The sequence below is a fragment of the Pinus tabuliformis genome, chromosome 9 (assembly GCF_031772625.1).
Source record: "Pinus tabuliformis cultivar Carrire ecotype Pingquan chromosome 9, CPIR1, whole genome shotgun sequence".
In the NCBI taxonomy this organism is placed as follows: Eukaryota; Viridiplantae; Streptophyta; class Pinopsida; order Pinales; family Pinaceae; genus Pinus; species Pinus tabuliformis.
The window spans coordinates 1,902,317,193-1,902,333,773 of NC_142307.1; the positions used below are offsets into that span (position 1 = coordinate 1,902,317,193).

Below are 16,581 nucleotides of genomic sequence, written 5' to 3' on the forward strand. Positions count from 1 at the left end.
AATTTAAATCATGATTCATAATTCATAACTGAAAGACAACTTACAACTACAAGATAGTAAGATAAACACACTGACAATTGTAGTTTTCTCATTAAGTCATCAAATCAAAATGTGTTACATAGGTAGTGTTGGTGCAATGCCAATGGCAAATAGAAATAGAAAATAAAAAACAACTACAGGTATACAAGCCTCAAGGCATCAATCAGCATCACTGTCCCCATCATCATGGTCCCCACTACTCTCCTCTGCATCCTCCTCCTCCCCTGTATCCATAGTCGCCTCTGCATCTTGCTAGTATGGAGGTTGACCCCTCCAAGTCATCAAATCTAACAGGCTCTAGCACTGGATCATTGAGATCCATGTTGGCCAATGCCAACTCAACAGTGGTGTCCAGACCCATATCATCAGGAACAGTGTTACTTGGGAGTGGGAGCGAAAGCGGGGAGCGGGAGCGAAAACGGGAGCGGGAGCGACATATTCAGAAGCTCTTGGTTTGGTGCTCTTGATTAAATACGAGTTCCATACCCTAATACATGATAAAATTCAATGGAAACATTGCAATCCCCCAATCCTAAAATCCTAAAAAACTAATAAGTCTGCTGGATTTTGAATGAAATCTAAAATTCTACTTTCTCCATATGAAATCCAATGAGGCCGGAACCACTCTCAAACATCCTGAGTCATTTCATGGTAATGTCAAAAATTTAAGTAAAAGGATGAAAATGAAGATTAAGGAGAATGTCACTTTTACTTTAAGAATTTAACATTACCATGAATAGCATATCAATACTAGGGCCTAGACTTGATCATGAAGCTGCCAAAATGCTCTACTCCTTGCTGCAACAGTAAAAATCACTTGCCAAATGAAAATATTAATGAGCAAACACGCCCTTTTCTTTCCCGCACTAAGCTTAGCGAGTCTTGGAAACAGGACACGTGTCCCAAAATCGCGACACGCTTTTGAAAATCGTGACACGACCTCGGACACGGCGTGTTGAAAACGGACACGACGTGTCATATGATTTGGACACGAATCCGGACCGAATCGTGTCGGATTCGCTGGATTCGGGATTCGTAGGGGGTTTAGGACGAATCCGGTGACTTAGTGCAAAAGTTCTCTATCATTAGAGAGATCCCAAGTCAAGTGATGATACAAATGAATGTATCTAACATCAATATATAGCCTCCTAAGGAGTTCAAATTAGCCTATGGGCCCCTAATGATAAAATAATGTGCAAATAATAACCCCTAATGGTGACAAGCCCACCATACTAGCTCATAATGTAAAAACAAGCCTCACAAGGGGCCAAATAATGATGTATGCATGTTGTAGGACCCTCCAAAGGCTCAATAACATCCTGAAGTGCCATATTGAGGAATAAATTCCTCGGAATATGATGGACAATGGGGTGGCCCCTTGTTCTCCAAGTAGTAGACCTGTGGTGCTCTCAATGGGTGTGAGGGCACATCAATGACCCCATGGATCTACATATGAATCGGAGATGTCTATAGATCCTCTGAAATGATCTAGGTGGTGGAATGAATGCTACCATGACATTGTACAAGTGTTGGGACACCTACCAAGAGTGTGGGGCTTCTGTGGGGGCCTACTAGGCATAGTGTACCAATCATGTCACCATCGTCCCAAAAGTGGATCACTAGTCATCTCTGAACATCTATGAAGATCTGCGGAGTGTTGTTTGCTGCTGTGGAGGCCCATGGATCTCTATGCACACCCTACATGTGCCAATGTGGACCTTTGGGGGTCAGGATCCCATATGGGGAAGCCAAACCTAAATGGAAACCACCTGTAATCCTGCATAAGATCCAATGCGTCCCCTAGGCTTCCAGTACAATCAGTGATTAGAATAATTGGGTAAAGGAGCTTACAAACCATGGATAACAAAGTGGGCACTTCATAATGGCATGCCCTTCCGTAGTGGGCTTTGGCATGTGCTAGTGTCTCCAAACTCCAAAGGGGTTTAGCCAAGTACCTTATTAGGTGGTTTCAACCCTTAGAGGGGATAGTATGTCAAAGGTACATACTTCTAATGGGGGTAGCAAGTGACAAATAGGTGAGATAGTACATACTTCTAATGGGGGTAGCAAGTGACAAATAGGTGAGATGGAATAGGAAATGAGAGGGACAACCCTGGGCCACATAATGGGGCATAGTGGTAGCTAGGTAAGGGAAACCCCACACCTAGGTATATAATGTATAGAAGGGAGCAGTAGTGGTACATGAGGTTCCTTGGCCTTGATTTTTCCACCCTTCTTTATATGCCTTTTTCCTTTTATGAATATTTTTTAATTAACTGTTTGGGGCTCAAAGGAACAGAGCATGATGTGTATAATATAGCAGTGATTACCCCTTTTGAGGTAGGGCGGCTCATTGCCCTCCAGGGGTTGGGACAATCATTAGTCCCTGAATGATAAAGGAGGCTCCTCCAGGGCCTATGGAACCAAGTGTGAAAAGTTGGATGCCCAAATTTCTACTGCAACAATTGATTACATTTCTCCTATTTGTTAATTATTGAACAAAATTATTTATTGTTTCCTACAGTAAACACTGAAACGAATACACTGCAACCTTCACATTTAAATAAAATGCGGAAACAAGAAACTAAACAAGAAAGAAATACGCAACACATCTACACAGTTATTTTTGGACAAATGTCCCCGGAAAAACCCTGTGGGAGAAAATCGATACAACAGCTCTGAGGGTTTTATTATTATGCAATAGTAATTTCTGAATACAATCTCGGGATGCCTTCCTCGCTCTCCAGTACAAAGAATATCACTGATAGATAGATAAGTGAGATTACCTCGCACTATCACTGGAGATCTGACTGATCCAACCACTGAATGAACAACCCCTGGATGCCTCTGCGCAATCACTGCGTCAACCCAGGGACACAGCCTCTAGGGACTGCGTCACCCCTTCCGTTAATCAATTTGTTGCCCAGGAACTTCAATTTTCACCCCTTGTTCTCACACCCCGACTTCTGGCCTCTGAAATCGATCCCTTCAGCAAATTTTCGGACCTCCTCAAGGCTCTACGATGTCTCTGTGTCAGCCTACGCTACCTCTGTGTGGCCCTGCGTCAACCTCTTCTGGCTCTGCGCTGCCTCTCCCAAAGCTCTCGATGCCTTCTCTACTGAGTATTCCCGGATCAAGAGAAATCTCCAACCGGAACTATCCCTGCCCCTCACTGCAAAAGCTCACTTTGAATTTCTCACAAGCAACTGCTCTGCTTCAGAAATTCGATCTTCTGAACTCTATTCGATGTGTTCTCCAAGTGTCCCTCAAGCCTCTTCTTATATCTTTGGACAACCAACGGCCCAAATTAACTTCTAATCAATGGCTTAGATCATTTTGTCTTGATCCTCGTCTTCTTCTAGAAGTTACACCCACAATTTAGATTAATACCAATTAATTATTTTAATTTCCTAAGTTTAGACTTAGGGTCCCATTAAAAATAATTAATTATTTTAATAAAATTGTCTCCAGGTGGAATTTCCCAAAACGATTTCTGGGTATTGGAGAATGCATGTGTCTAAGCCTCCCTGCAAATTTTGAGACTTAGAGCACATCCGATGCTACCAAAAATCAACACACCCTCTTAGCGCAGAATGTGCTCTAGTAATGCATCCCGCTGAAGCATCACTAGAGCACATCCGATGCTACCAAAAATCAACACACCCTCTTAGCGCAGAATGTGCTCTAGTAATGCATCCCGCTGAAGCATCACTCTATTCTGTAACATCTCCTTCTACGTTGTTGATGTCTAACATCATGTCCATCAACTACAACGCAAATGCTACATCTATACAGTTGGTGACCCCGCCACTGTCAACAATGCATCAGTATTGCAACTCCCTCTCAATTATGCATTTGTGTTGCTGTTGGCACTATCACTGGCATTACTGCATCTGCACAGCAGTCTTCTTCAACTATTGCTACTATTGCATCAGCAACGGAAAAGCATCCAAAATTATTGAACAAGTGTTTAGTATGATACATCTCGTTGTTGGAGTCTCATTGTTGTTAGTCTCTATGTTAACCCTCTAAAGCCTTTGCACTGCTGCCGACCTCTGCTCTGTGCCAACTGCACTGCTGCTAACTCTAGCTCTGCTTTGGTCAATCTCTAGCGCTCCTAGCCACTGCAACTGTCACTCTGACACTCCTCTGCATCAACTAGCATTGGTCCTGTTGACCATTGGAGTGGCACCTAATGATTATATGAAGACTCCACGCCCAAGGATGATCCAAAGGGCACTTGTACCATCAGATATTGTCGATCAATATCTTTGGCGCCGTTGTCGAGGACAAGCTTTATTGTACCTAGGAAGTCGACTAACCTTTTGGTTTTAACATTTTTGAATTTTAGATTTAGATTCTTGCTCAAGTGGCGACTCCACTCAATCCAAATTTTGCAAGAGTCTCTACTAGGAGAAATTCAAGTGATCTAGTTAGCCCCTCTCCTGATCCTGAAAGGGTTTTTAGAGAGAGGTTGAATAGACTTTCTCATAGTAGAGCTCTTGCTAGTCTTGGGCAAGAGGCTATTTCTGATATTCATTTGCTTTTTCAAGAACAAGTAGAGCCTAGCATCATGAATGATCTCTTTGCTCCTTGTGACTTCACTAACATAAATGGCTATCCTCGCAATATTCCTAACAAGGCTATTGAAAAGTTGCCTTCCTTTCAAGGTAACAATGCCATTAGTGCTACATCACATGTGAAAAACTTTAATGTTTGTATCTTTAAATGGTGTAACACTGCTAATTATGAGGACGTGAAGATGAGGCTTTTTGTTTTATCTTAAGAAGGGGATGCTCTTGATTGGCTCACTGAGCAACCTGCTAACTCATATAACTCTTTACAAGCCATTCTCACTGCATTTTTAGATAAGTTTGGAGAGAAGAAATAGAATAGGCATTTGATCAATGCCATTAGCAACATGAAGAAAAATGAGAATGAGATCATGGAGGAGTTTAACAAGAGATTCAATGAATTAGTAAAACGCATGCCTGCTACTGTTAAACCTCCTGATGAATTTCTTTTATGCTCATATCCAGATGCTTTTGGGGTTGACACTGCCTATGAGTTGAGGAGGAAGCAGCCTACGAATCTAAGTGTAGCTCAATCTGAAGCCTTGAAGATAGAAAGGGCTAGAAAGCAGTCAGGAAAATCTGAAATTCCTAGTTTCAATAGAAGGCCATCAAAATCAAATGATTACGAAGGCAATGCCAAGGAAGAGACTGCACATAATCCTATTAAAGAATTAACTCAACTCATCAAGGGCATGGAAGCAAATCACATCAAAGAAATGGAAACCATGCAAAATAGGTTGGTGGCCATGGAGAGATCACAAGTGCAAAGATTCCAAACTAGGCCAAATGATAGATGGCAAAATAATAAAGGCCCTCAATAGGAGCATAGGCCTCCAAATCCATTGGAATCCACCAACATGGTAGATCAGATTCCCCCTTTTTGTAGGCCATGTAATGAGTTCCATGAAGAAGCCACATGCCCATATGTGAAGAGAATCATGGAAAGTGGCATGTTAGGAGGGACAAGTGGTCAAATCAATATGTTCTCCATGGAAGATCAGATATACACCTTTGAGAGAAATCAAGAGATTGACCATAGGCCTAATAATCTTGGGGTTTACAATATGATTGCAGATTTTGACGAGGTCACTAAGATTTTTGGGGAAAAACCTACATCTGGACAGATTCTTGCTATGGCAAAACACAAAGGGATGACTTATCAGAGAAGGGATATCCAAGACTGGAATAATCACAGAAATTTTTCTCCTCCTACTTCAGAATTGAATTTTGACTTGGGCAATTGGGTGAATAATGCAAAGGTTTCTATTCCAGTGACAAAACTTTTAAAGATACCATCTCAAAGGGCCAAGTTACTAAGTGCCATTGAAGTTACTCAAAGGGAAGAAAAGCCTAGTGACGAACCGGAAGATGAGGAAATTGTATTGAAAAGTATGAACTGTTATGTGGGGAATGAAGATCATCTACCATTTTATGTTTCTTTGATAGTGAATGATCGTCTTTTACACAACTGCATGCTTGATTCAGGGGCTTCATCAAATGTCATGACCAAGAAAGTCATGGAGCAACTGAATTTAAGGGTTTCTAGGCCCTATCACAACATATGTTCAATGGATTCTAAAAGAATTGAAGTGTGTGGGATAATTAAAGATTTACAGGTTTTCCTAGCTGCATACACAGATAGAATAATGACTATGGATATTGTTGTGATAGATGTTCCAGATTCATGGGGAATGCTCCTATCAAGAAAATGGGCATCAGATCTAGGTGGCAACCTTCAAATGGACTTATCATATGCCACCATCCCCATGCCTGATAATACCTTTGTCAGACTTGATCGAGAGTTAGAGAAAAGATATCATGTTGAAGATCCAAGGAAACCCAACAATGAGATTATCTATACATCATGCTAGACAAGGAGTGATGTAGTGTTGACAAATTTCCTTCCCCCCTTAACAGAACAGATTCAAAACGAAGAGATTAGGCATAGCTCAAAAAAGATTGGGTACTTCAAATTTTCCATCAGAGCATTTTCAAGACAAAGTAGTAGGATTGGAAATAAATGCATCATCATCACCATCGAAACTGCCCAACTGCAATTCTTTCAAACTACAGCTCTAAATCTCCCCACCTCCCTCCTGGAGATTCCTGGGTTGTCATGGCGAACTCCTCCTCCTCGATATTCGCGGTTGCAACCTTCGAATCATGCTTCTCATCTTTTTCCTTCTTCCTTAGAGAACACTATGTTGCATAGTGACCGAATTCACCACACCTAAAGCATTTGATCTTAAAAACATCTTTCTTTTTCTTCCGTTGCTCCTGCTGCCCCTTGGATGCGAAGGTTGCATTCTCTTCTTCCTCCTTAGGGTTCGACCCATTGTTGTTGCTCCAGTCAAGTTTACACTTGACCAAGTCTCTCCTCAACTCCTCTTGCTTAAGAGTTGCCCACATTCCATCCCAATCTGGCAAAGTCGCCCTGCCCAGGATGCTCTAGACAAAAACTTGCCACTCCTTAGATACTGAATTTAGGGACAGTCTTACCATCTCGGAACCTTCAGGTGTTCACCCCACAGATGCCAGCTCATCTCGGGTCTCCTGAAGCTTAAGAAGGAACGAATCAATGTGTCCCCCCTTCTGCATCTGCATAGATCTCATCTTCTGCTCCAAGTACGTCTTTCGTTGCTCGGACAATCCTTGATATAGCGTCGACAAAGCATCCCACATCTCCTTGGCAGTCGCTCTGCCAGCGATGCGACAGACTACATGATCTTTCACTCCGTCGAGGATCATTCTCTTAGTCTTCGACATTTCTCCCTTTTACTTCTTGAGCGGATCTGGATCTGCGTGCTCAGCTACCACGTTGTCAACGTAGATCTTAAGAAATTGCTCATCCAGAAGACACGACATCCTTGCCTTCCAAATCACATAGTTGGATGCACCATCCAACCTATCATGATCTCTCAATCCACTGGCTCCCATCTCTGCTAATCGAAAAAGTCAAATGACCTCCTCTCTCCTGCTGAGCTCAACAAATAAGAATTTGAATTCCCTGGCTAGGAATTCTCTTAGGAAGAAATTTCGTCAAGTGTCTCTTCTTCCTTCTGACGTCTTTCTGGCCAGTAACTGCCTGCAGAAAACTGCTTCACACCAGGAACCCCTCTTCACTGAAGCTACTGCTGCGCTGCTCCCTCTGCCGCTGACAGATTTCGATTTGGAAATCCTACCTCTCTGTTGACTCACTCAGAGAGAGAATACCACGAAAATCATGCCTTCTTGGCCTAACTGTGCAAACTCTCTAGGGATTCGAATTGTTGCCTGTGCAGGAATTTTGAACTTCCTTCCTCCTTCAGTGCTGAGTGTTGATTTGAGGTAGCATCGGATGTGCTCTAAGCCTCAAATTTTGCAAGGAGGCTTGGGCACAGGTATTCCAAAGAACCCAGAAAGCATTTTGGGAAATTCCACCCAGAAGTGATTTTATTAAAATAATTAATATTTTTAATGGGGTTCCTAAGTCTAAACTTAGGAAAATTAAATATTAATGGGTATTAATCTAATTGGGGGTGAAACTTCTAGAAAAAGCCATGGATCAAGTCAAAATGATCTGAGCCTTTGATTATGTTTTAATCTAAGCCGGTGATTGCCCATCAAGAAGATATAAGAAGGGACTTGGGGGTCATTTGGAAGAGACACGAGGCAGATACTCAATTGCCCAAGAGAAATTGATTTTCTCATTGATCGAAGTTTGGCAAGAGAAAATTGATTCAGAGGGAGAGTTGCAAGTGGAGGAGAGACAAAGAGGGTTCAACATCAGTCAGGGAGACAGGGACGAAGACACAGAGCAGTAGAAGGAACATCGTCGGGCAATTGATGCTGGGAGAGGCAACGCTGGCCTGAGTGACACAGGCATTGCGTAGGTCAGTCTAGAGGCCAGAGAAATTGCGTTGGGCAAACCAAAGAGACGCAAAGGCACAAGGAACCTCTCTCTCGAGTTAGAAACTTGTTCAGGAATGTCTGTAAATATTTCTCAATTCTATACTGCTGGGTGAAATTTTGTACATGTCGATTTTTGCTGAAGAATAATAAACCCTCATCTGTTGCACCGGTTTTCCCGCATTGGGTTTTTCCGGGGACAATTGTCCAAAAATAACTGTATCATTGTGTTTGTATATGTGCCAGCATTTTCCTTCATTTTTGCAATGTTTTAATTGTGAAGGTTGCAATAGAATATGTTTCGATATTTGCTGTAAGAATACAATAGACAACTTATGTCTGAAGTAATAAGTAGAAGAAATCATATTAATCATTGCAGTAGGATTCCCATTTTTGAAATTTTCACATGGTATCAAAGCTACAGGGAAGAAGAAGAGAAAAGCTAGAAGATCCAACACTGAGAAAAGAAGGGAATTCGAAATCCCTGCAAGGGTAGAAATTCGAATCTCCTAGAGGATTCAGCAGTTCAAACCAAAGAAGATTGGATTTCATGGGAAAACACTCTCTGAGTGAGCCAACAGAGAGGTAAGTCTTTCCAGTCGAAATTCATCAATGGTAGAAGGAACGGCACAACAGAAGACTCAGCAAGGAAGTGGGACGCAGTTTTTCCTATAATAGTCGTTGGGATAGGTTAGCGTCAGAAAATGGATACTCAAAATATCCAAGATTTGTCTACCAGATTAGATGAAGAATTTGCATGCTTAGCTAATTCAGCATCAACGGATGTTTGGTACATTGATAGTGGGGCTTCAACTCATATGACTGGAGTACGAGAACATTTCTCGAGCTATCAAGAAGAACAGATGGACTTCCAAATAACTATGGGAAACAGAACGAAGTGTACTCCCATAGGGAGAGGCACCATAGCTTTTCAGATGGAAGCAGGGACCGGCATTCGAGCCACCAATGTTTTGCATGTGCCAGGATTAGGGATGAATCTAATTTCAGTGTCTCAGTTATAGGACAAGGGATATGATGTATACTTCATCAAGAAGAAAGTATACGTTAAGCATTCAGGCTAGAAGAGGAAAAAGCAAATTGGGGTTCGAAGCAACAAGTTGTATAGGTTGCAGCTCGAATCGCCAATGGCATTGATAAGCATCAACTATAATGGTGAGAAGGAGCGAAATGAATTATGGCACAGGCGAATGGGGCACTTACACCATGGAGCATTGAGGATGCTCAGAGAGACTGTTACAGGGGTACCAGTCCTAAGCAATGAACATGATGACTTATGCAGAGGATGTGTACTAGGAAAGTACGCTAAAGCAGCTTTTCCCAGAAGTAACAATAGAGAAAAGGATGTATTAGGATTAATACACTCAAATATCTACGGTCCTATGTCCACAAGGGCTCTTAGTGGTGGCGAATACTTCGTCACTTTTATCGATGATCACTCCAGAAAAAACCTGGATCTATTTCTTAAAGACCAAGGATGAGGTCTTTGATCACTTCCGAGAGTTCAAGGCTCTTGTTGAAAATATGACAGGGAAAAAGATAAAGGTATTGCATTCAGATAACGGAGTAGAATATACAGACAAGGATTTCACAGATTTCTGCGCAAAGGAGGGCATCAAAAGAGAGTGGACAACTCCATATAATCGGTAGCAGAATGGAGTGTCAGAATGGAAGAACCGAACTATTGTTGGGGTAGCCAAGGCCATGTTGTACGATCAGGAACTACCTAAGTATCTATGCACAGAACCTTGCGACACGGTAGTGTAAATTCAGAATGGAACACCTCATAAAGCATTGGGGAAGAGAACACCCGAAGGAGTATTCAGGGAAGACGCCGAAAGTCAATTATCTTGAGATATTCGGAAGCGTGGCTTATTGCCACATTCCATATGAGAAGCGCAGCAAACTGGATCAAACTGCAGAGAAGGTTTATCTCGTAGGATACATCGAGACCTCAAAGGCATATAGAATCTACATTCTGGGCAACAGGAAGATTATAGTAAGACGAGATGCAAAGTTCATGGAAGATAGAGTTTTCAGGAAATCTCGTGAAATTCCTACAGAAGATCAGTCAAGAAATGTTCTGTTAGTCCAAGAGCAACAGGGGCGACAAGAAGGACAGGCAACAGAGCATACACCTGGGACAAGTACAATGACCAGTACCAGTATTTCCTCAAAGGGAGGAAATGCAGATGCTTCTCAACAGACGGAACAAGAGGAAGAATTGGTTGAGCCTCCCACCACCCGTGGTAGAACAAGCAGAGAAGTGTGGCAGACACTGAGGGATGCAGAGGACTTTGTTGGAGCTCCTAGAGTCGAGAAGAGGCAATGCAGAAAGCCAAATAGATACCAAGCATTGGTAGCTCAGGTTGGAGAACCCTCTAGCTTTCAGGAAGCTGTTCAACACCAAATATGGGTGGATGCCATGGTGGAAGAGTACAACTTCATCATGATGAATGATGTCTGGAAGTAGTACCTAGACCGGAAAATAGATCAGTTGTAGGTTCACGATAGATCTGCAAGATCAAGTATGTTGCAAACGGCAACATGGAGAAGTACAAGGCAAGGTTCGTGGCAAAGGGGTATGCATTAAAGGAAGGGATAGACTATGAAGAGACCTTCGCCCCAGTTGCTCGTTACACCTCTATCAGATCTGTTATATACCTAACAGCTCAAATGGGATGGGAGATTCACCAAATGGACGTCAAGACAACATTCTTGAACGGGGTGATAGAAAAAGAGGTGTATATAGAATAGCCTAAAGGCTTCGAAACTCATGAGAAGAAATCTCATGTTTGCAGGTTAAAGAAAGCCCCGTAAGGGATCAAGCGGGCACCTAGAGCATGGTATCGTCGAATTGATAATTACTTGCAGCAATTGGGATTTGTCAAGAGTGATGTTGATCCCAATCTCTACTATTTACTGGTAGAGAATGAGCCACTTATTTTGGTACTATATGTAGATGACATGTTTCTAACTAAATCATCTAGGCTCATCCAAGACTGCAAGAAGAATCTTGAAGTCGAATTCAACATGAAGTACTTGGGATTGATGCATTATTTTCTGGGGTTGGAAGTTTGGAAGAAGAATGAGGAGATATTCCTTGGTCAAGGAAGATATGCTATAGAGATTTTGAAGAGATTCAGAATGCAAGATTGTCAACCCATGGCTACTCCCATGATCACCAACTGGAAGAAAATAGATGCATCAGAGGATAAAGAAGTAGATCCCACCTTGTACAGACAGCGCATTGGGTCACTTATGTATCTGGTCAACACTAGGCTAGACATTTGTTTTGCAGTCAACACTCTTAGTCAGTTCATGGTGGAACCAAAAAGGGTGCATTGGGCAGCAGCTAGACACATACTTAGGTATGTACGAGGAATAGTCGGATATGGGTTGAAGTACTCTAGAGGAGAGGATATCAGCTTGAATGGGTTCACCGATGCAAATTGGGCAAGTAATTCAGTAGACAGAAAAAGTACCTCTGGGTACTGCTTCAGTGTTGGATCAGGGATGATATCCTAGTGCAGTAGGACGCAGAAATTAGTAGCACTGAGTTCAACAGAAGCAAAATATATGGCAGCCAGCACAGCTATGTGCGAAGCCATATGGCTCAGAAAATTGCTTGTGAGCCTATTCAGGAAAAGGATGGAGGCGACCAAGGTTTACTGTGATAATCAAAGTTGCATCGAAATCTATGAGAATCCAATATTTCATGATCGGTCGAAAAACATAGATATTCGTTGTCACTTTATCAGAGACTGTGTTCATTGTGGAGCAATGTAGCTACAGTATGTTCCCACAAGAAAGCAGGTGGCCGATATACTCACAAAGGCTCTCGGAAGAGCTAAGTTTACTCAGTTTAGAGAGCAATTGGGTATGATTGAAAATCCGTTTCAGTAGCAGGAGCAGAATGCAGTGCAGAGGCAGTGTTGGGTGGCAGGACCAACAGCAGCGCAGATGTAGAGGGCGCTGCAGTATAGATGTAACATTGACAGTGGCAGCGTCAAAGGCAGCAGAATAGTAGCAGCAGTAGCGCAGTAGTTGATCGACAGCATGTCAGGCATGAGCAAAGACGATGCTTCAAAGTCAGAGCAGTATGTAGAGAGGCAGTGTATTGCTAGACCACATTCCTTGCTAAGAGGGAGTGTTGATTTGAGGTAGCACCGGATGTGCTCTAAGCCTCAAATTTTGCAACGAGGCTTAGGCACAAGTATTCCAAAGAACCCAGAAAGCGTTTTGGAAAATTCCACCTATAAGTGATTTTATTAAAATAATTAATATTTTTAATGGGGTTCCTAAGTCTAAACTTAGGAAAAATAAAATATTAATGGGTATTAATCTAATCAGGGGTGAAACTTCTTAAAAAACCATGGATCAAGTCAAAACGATCTGAGCCTTTGATTATGTTTTAATTTAGGTCATTGATTGCCCATCGGGAAGATATAAGAAGGGACTTGAGGGTCATTTGGAAGAGACACCAAGCAGATACTCTGTTGCCCAAGAGAAATCAATTTTCTCACTAGTCGAAGTTCAGCAAGAGAAAATCGATTCAGAGGGAGAGTTGCAAGTAGAGGAGAGACAGAGAGGGTTCAGCATCAGTCAAGGAGACAAGAACAAAGACATAGAGCAGCAGAAGGAACAGCGTCGAGCAAATTGACGCTGGGCAAGCTAGAGAGACGCAGAGGCACAAGTAACCTCGCTCTCGGGTCAAAGACTTGTTCAAGAACGTCTGTAAATATTTCTCAGTTCTATATTGTTGGGTGAAATTTTGTACATGTTGATTTTTTCTTAAGAATAATAAAACCCTCATCTGCTGCACCGGTTTTCCCGCATTGGGTTTTTCCGGGGAAAATTGTCCAAAAATTGTGTTTGTATATGTGCCGGCATTTTACCTAATTTCTCAATGTTTTAATTGTGAAGGTTGCAGTAGAATATGTTTCGATATTCACTGTAAGAATAGAGTAGATAACTTATCTCTGAATTAATAAGTATAAGAAATCATATTAATCATTGCAGTAGGATTTCCATTTTTTAAATTTTCACACTGGGATCCTCCAGCACTGCTCTCTTGTTTCACCTGCAACTCTGATACCATGTGAAAATTTAGATGCCCAAATTTCTACTGCAACAACTTATTACTTTTCTCCTTGTTAAACACACATGGACAGCAAAGAATAGGAAAGATAAATCAGTGAGTACATTTTTTATTAACAATAGATATACATTTATAGTACAAATATGTGACTCTTGGGTTTCAGATCCCAAGGTCTCTTGGACTCCTTTTGTCCATTCGACTTCCACACTAACCCACTTAGGATTAGGTGTCCAACATTCCCCCCCTTAATCCGAAGGGTTATGTATGAGTCCAAGAAGAGAGCTGTAATACAAAATGTGCAAAAAATGCATGGCAGCACTAGGCTGAATGTGCTCTATGAAATGTTGGTAAAAAAGGGCGGTGGTTTAAGGATGACCACCAACACTGGAATGCTTAGTGCAGTTCCCGGAACTCTTCCAAATCTGGCAAGAAGCTGGAGTTTTCTGCTAGAGGAAGTGATCCTACTGTTTTAAAGAGGGAAACCTTCAACCATAAAAGGGAGGTCTCACCCCGCATAAAAGGTAAAACTTCAACCTAAAAAGGGAAGTATCAACCTGTGATGGTTTAAGGATAACCAACAACTCTGGAATGCTTAATGCAATTCCTTGAACTCTTCCAAAACTGGCAAGAAGCTGGTGTCTTCTGCTAGAGGAAATGTTCTCAACCTCTGATGGTTTAAGGATGACCAACAACTCTGGAATGCTTAATGCAATTCCTGGAACTCTTCCAAAACTGGCAAGAAGCTGGTGTCTTCTGCTAGAGGAAGTGTTCTCAACCTTTGATGGTTTAAGGATGACCAACAACTCTGGAATGCTTAATGCAATTCCTGGAACTCTTCCAAAACTGGCAAGAAGCTGGTGTCTTCTGCTAGAGGAAGTGTTCTCAATCTGTTCAGGGGCATCTTTGTCTCTGGCTACAACTCTGAAACTGGTGTGGCAAGTTGTGGCTCAGGCTCGCTTGATGTGACTTTGAAGCTTGTATTGACCATCATTTCCCCCCCTGTCAAGTACAAGGTGAGAAGATGGAGAAAACTCAACTGCAAGACTGTTCAATATTCTGGAACAAGTTCTGACATGTGTTTGGAATATCTTCTTGGCTGTTGATGCCCATTGCCAAGAAGCGATCCATCCAAGATGAATCTTTGTTCTTGCAGGATGTTTGTTTTTGAAGCATCTGTGTGAAGAATGAGTGGTTTTATGACAGCGCTTACATGGATGAAGATCAAAACAGTGATCTTTCAAATGGCCCACTCGGCCACGGTGTTGGCATTTCACGATCTGTTGTTTTTGTTGTTGTTGTTGTTGCTGTGGAAGAGGAGCAGAATCTGGAATAGCTGGAGGTGAACTGTCATGAGGAGCAAGTCAACTGTCATGAATGAATCCAGCACTCTGAAACTGAATGGGCTTAGCATAGTCTGGAATATGAAAGGACAAGTCCTTGTCATATCCAAGACCAGTTCTGTGCTTGTTGTGGACAAGCTGTTCCCAAGGTCTGATGATGGGCTTGGGAAGTGCAGACTGAGTTTCTGCATCTGCATGTACAACTGCTGCTTTATTTGAATGAACTGTAACATTATTAACATGCTGCTAATGGGTGGTTGTCTCAATGTTCTGAACAAAAACAGGTTCAAAATGGTGTCTATTTTGATGTAGCTCTTCTTGCTGTAGCTGTGATTCAAGCTGCAAAAAATCGATCTTTTCTTGTACATTTTGCAAACAACTATGAATATCGGTGAGAAAATCCTTGCTGATTTTGACTGTATTATCCATAGTAGAGAGTATTAGATTGTCCACTAACTCTAATATTGCACCGATTGGAGCCATTTCTAACCTCAAAAAATAGTAAAACAATGAGGAAAAGATGGACACCAAATAAACTTATGGCAACAACTTCAAATCAATCAGCTTGCAATAGATTCAACATACAAAGAATGGTGATATCCAGAAAACAGACTCCTCATTCAAAAAATGAATTTTCTTCAATTCACCTGAGAGTTTAACTTCCAACAAAGCATGCTCCACTCTTCAGCAGGATCCAACTACATTCACAAAGCGCATCATCACTAGTTCCTGCCTCTCAAGTATTTTGTTACAGCTGCTCAAGGACAGGCAGTCTAGCTGAATGTTTTAATTATATAATTACAAGATTCCCAACTGTACAATTACCACCATAAATTTGAACTGAATGCTGTTCTTACTTTCAAGTTCTGACAAGAATCACTCTCAAGAAATATCTATCCCTACACTACTCCTAGTGCTCACAAACGAAATCCTGTGTACAAGAATACTCTCCAGCAAGTGTATGAAAGCTTCGATACTTTAAAAACTCACTACTTTAAAACGGGTCACATCAACTTTGTCTTCAAACATACATGGAACGCTCCAACCTTGATAAATGAAAGGACAAGCAGTATCATGTAGAGATTCAGTGGCTGTTGGGACAATGCTATCACGTGGATTTCCTTCAGATGGTTGGATGAATGCACATTAAGGACATGCCATAAGGCCCCTTCCAGTCACTTATGAAGCACTTAGTTGTTAAGGTGGTGCAGTAAATTAATACCATACACTATATGACTGGTGATCCATTTAAAAGGTCTTCAGATAATATGTAGACTACTGACAGAAGGAGATGCCACAGACTAGGGGTGTAATTACAAAAGCTTTATCTTGTACAAAAGTTGTCTTTTACAGCAATAAATATCTGGCATTTCTTCTGAGGGAGACAACAGCTTTCACGTGATCCCTAAGCAACAGCACTGGACCAGCAATACAACGGTGGTGACTGTGATCATAGAAGAGGAAATTACTCTATCAGAGCATTCTGTTGCAGGAAACCACTTTTTTTTTTTTTTTTTTTTTGGGCAAAAGAACTCTGCTGCAATTTGATTGTAGCGTTGTGGGCATCTGATGCCTTCAATGGACAATTTCTCTGAGATTTTGTATCACTGGCTTATAAAGA

At 41.7% G+C, this 16,581-nt stretch overlaps 1 protein-coding gene across 7 annotated transcripts in view; it reads right to left on the reverse strand.

Moving 5' to 3' along the window:
- LOC149156541 (uncharacterized) overlaps nucleotides 1-16,581 on the reverse strand; it is a 488,936-nt gene that overhangs the window by 413,436 nt on the left and 58,919 nt on the right. The gene's annotated exons all lie outside the window — the stretch shown is intronic.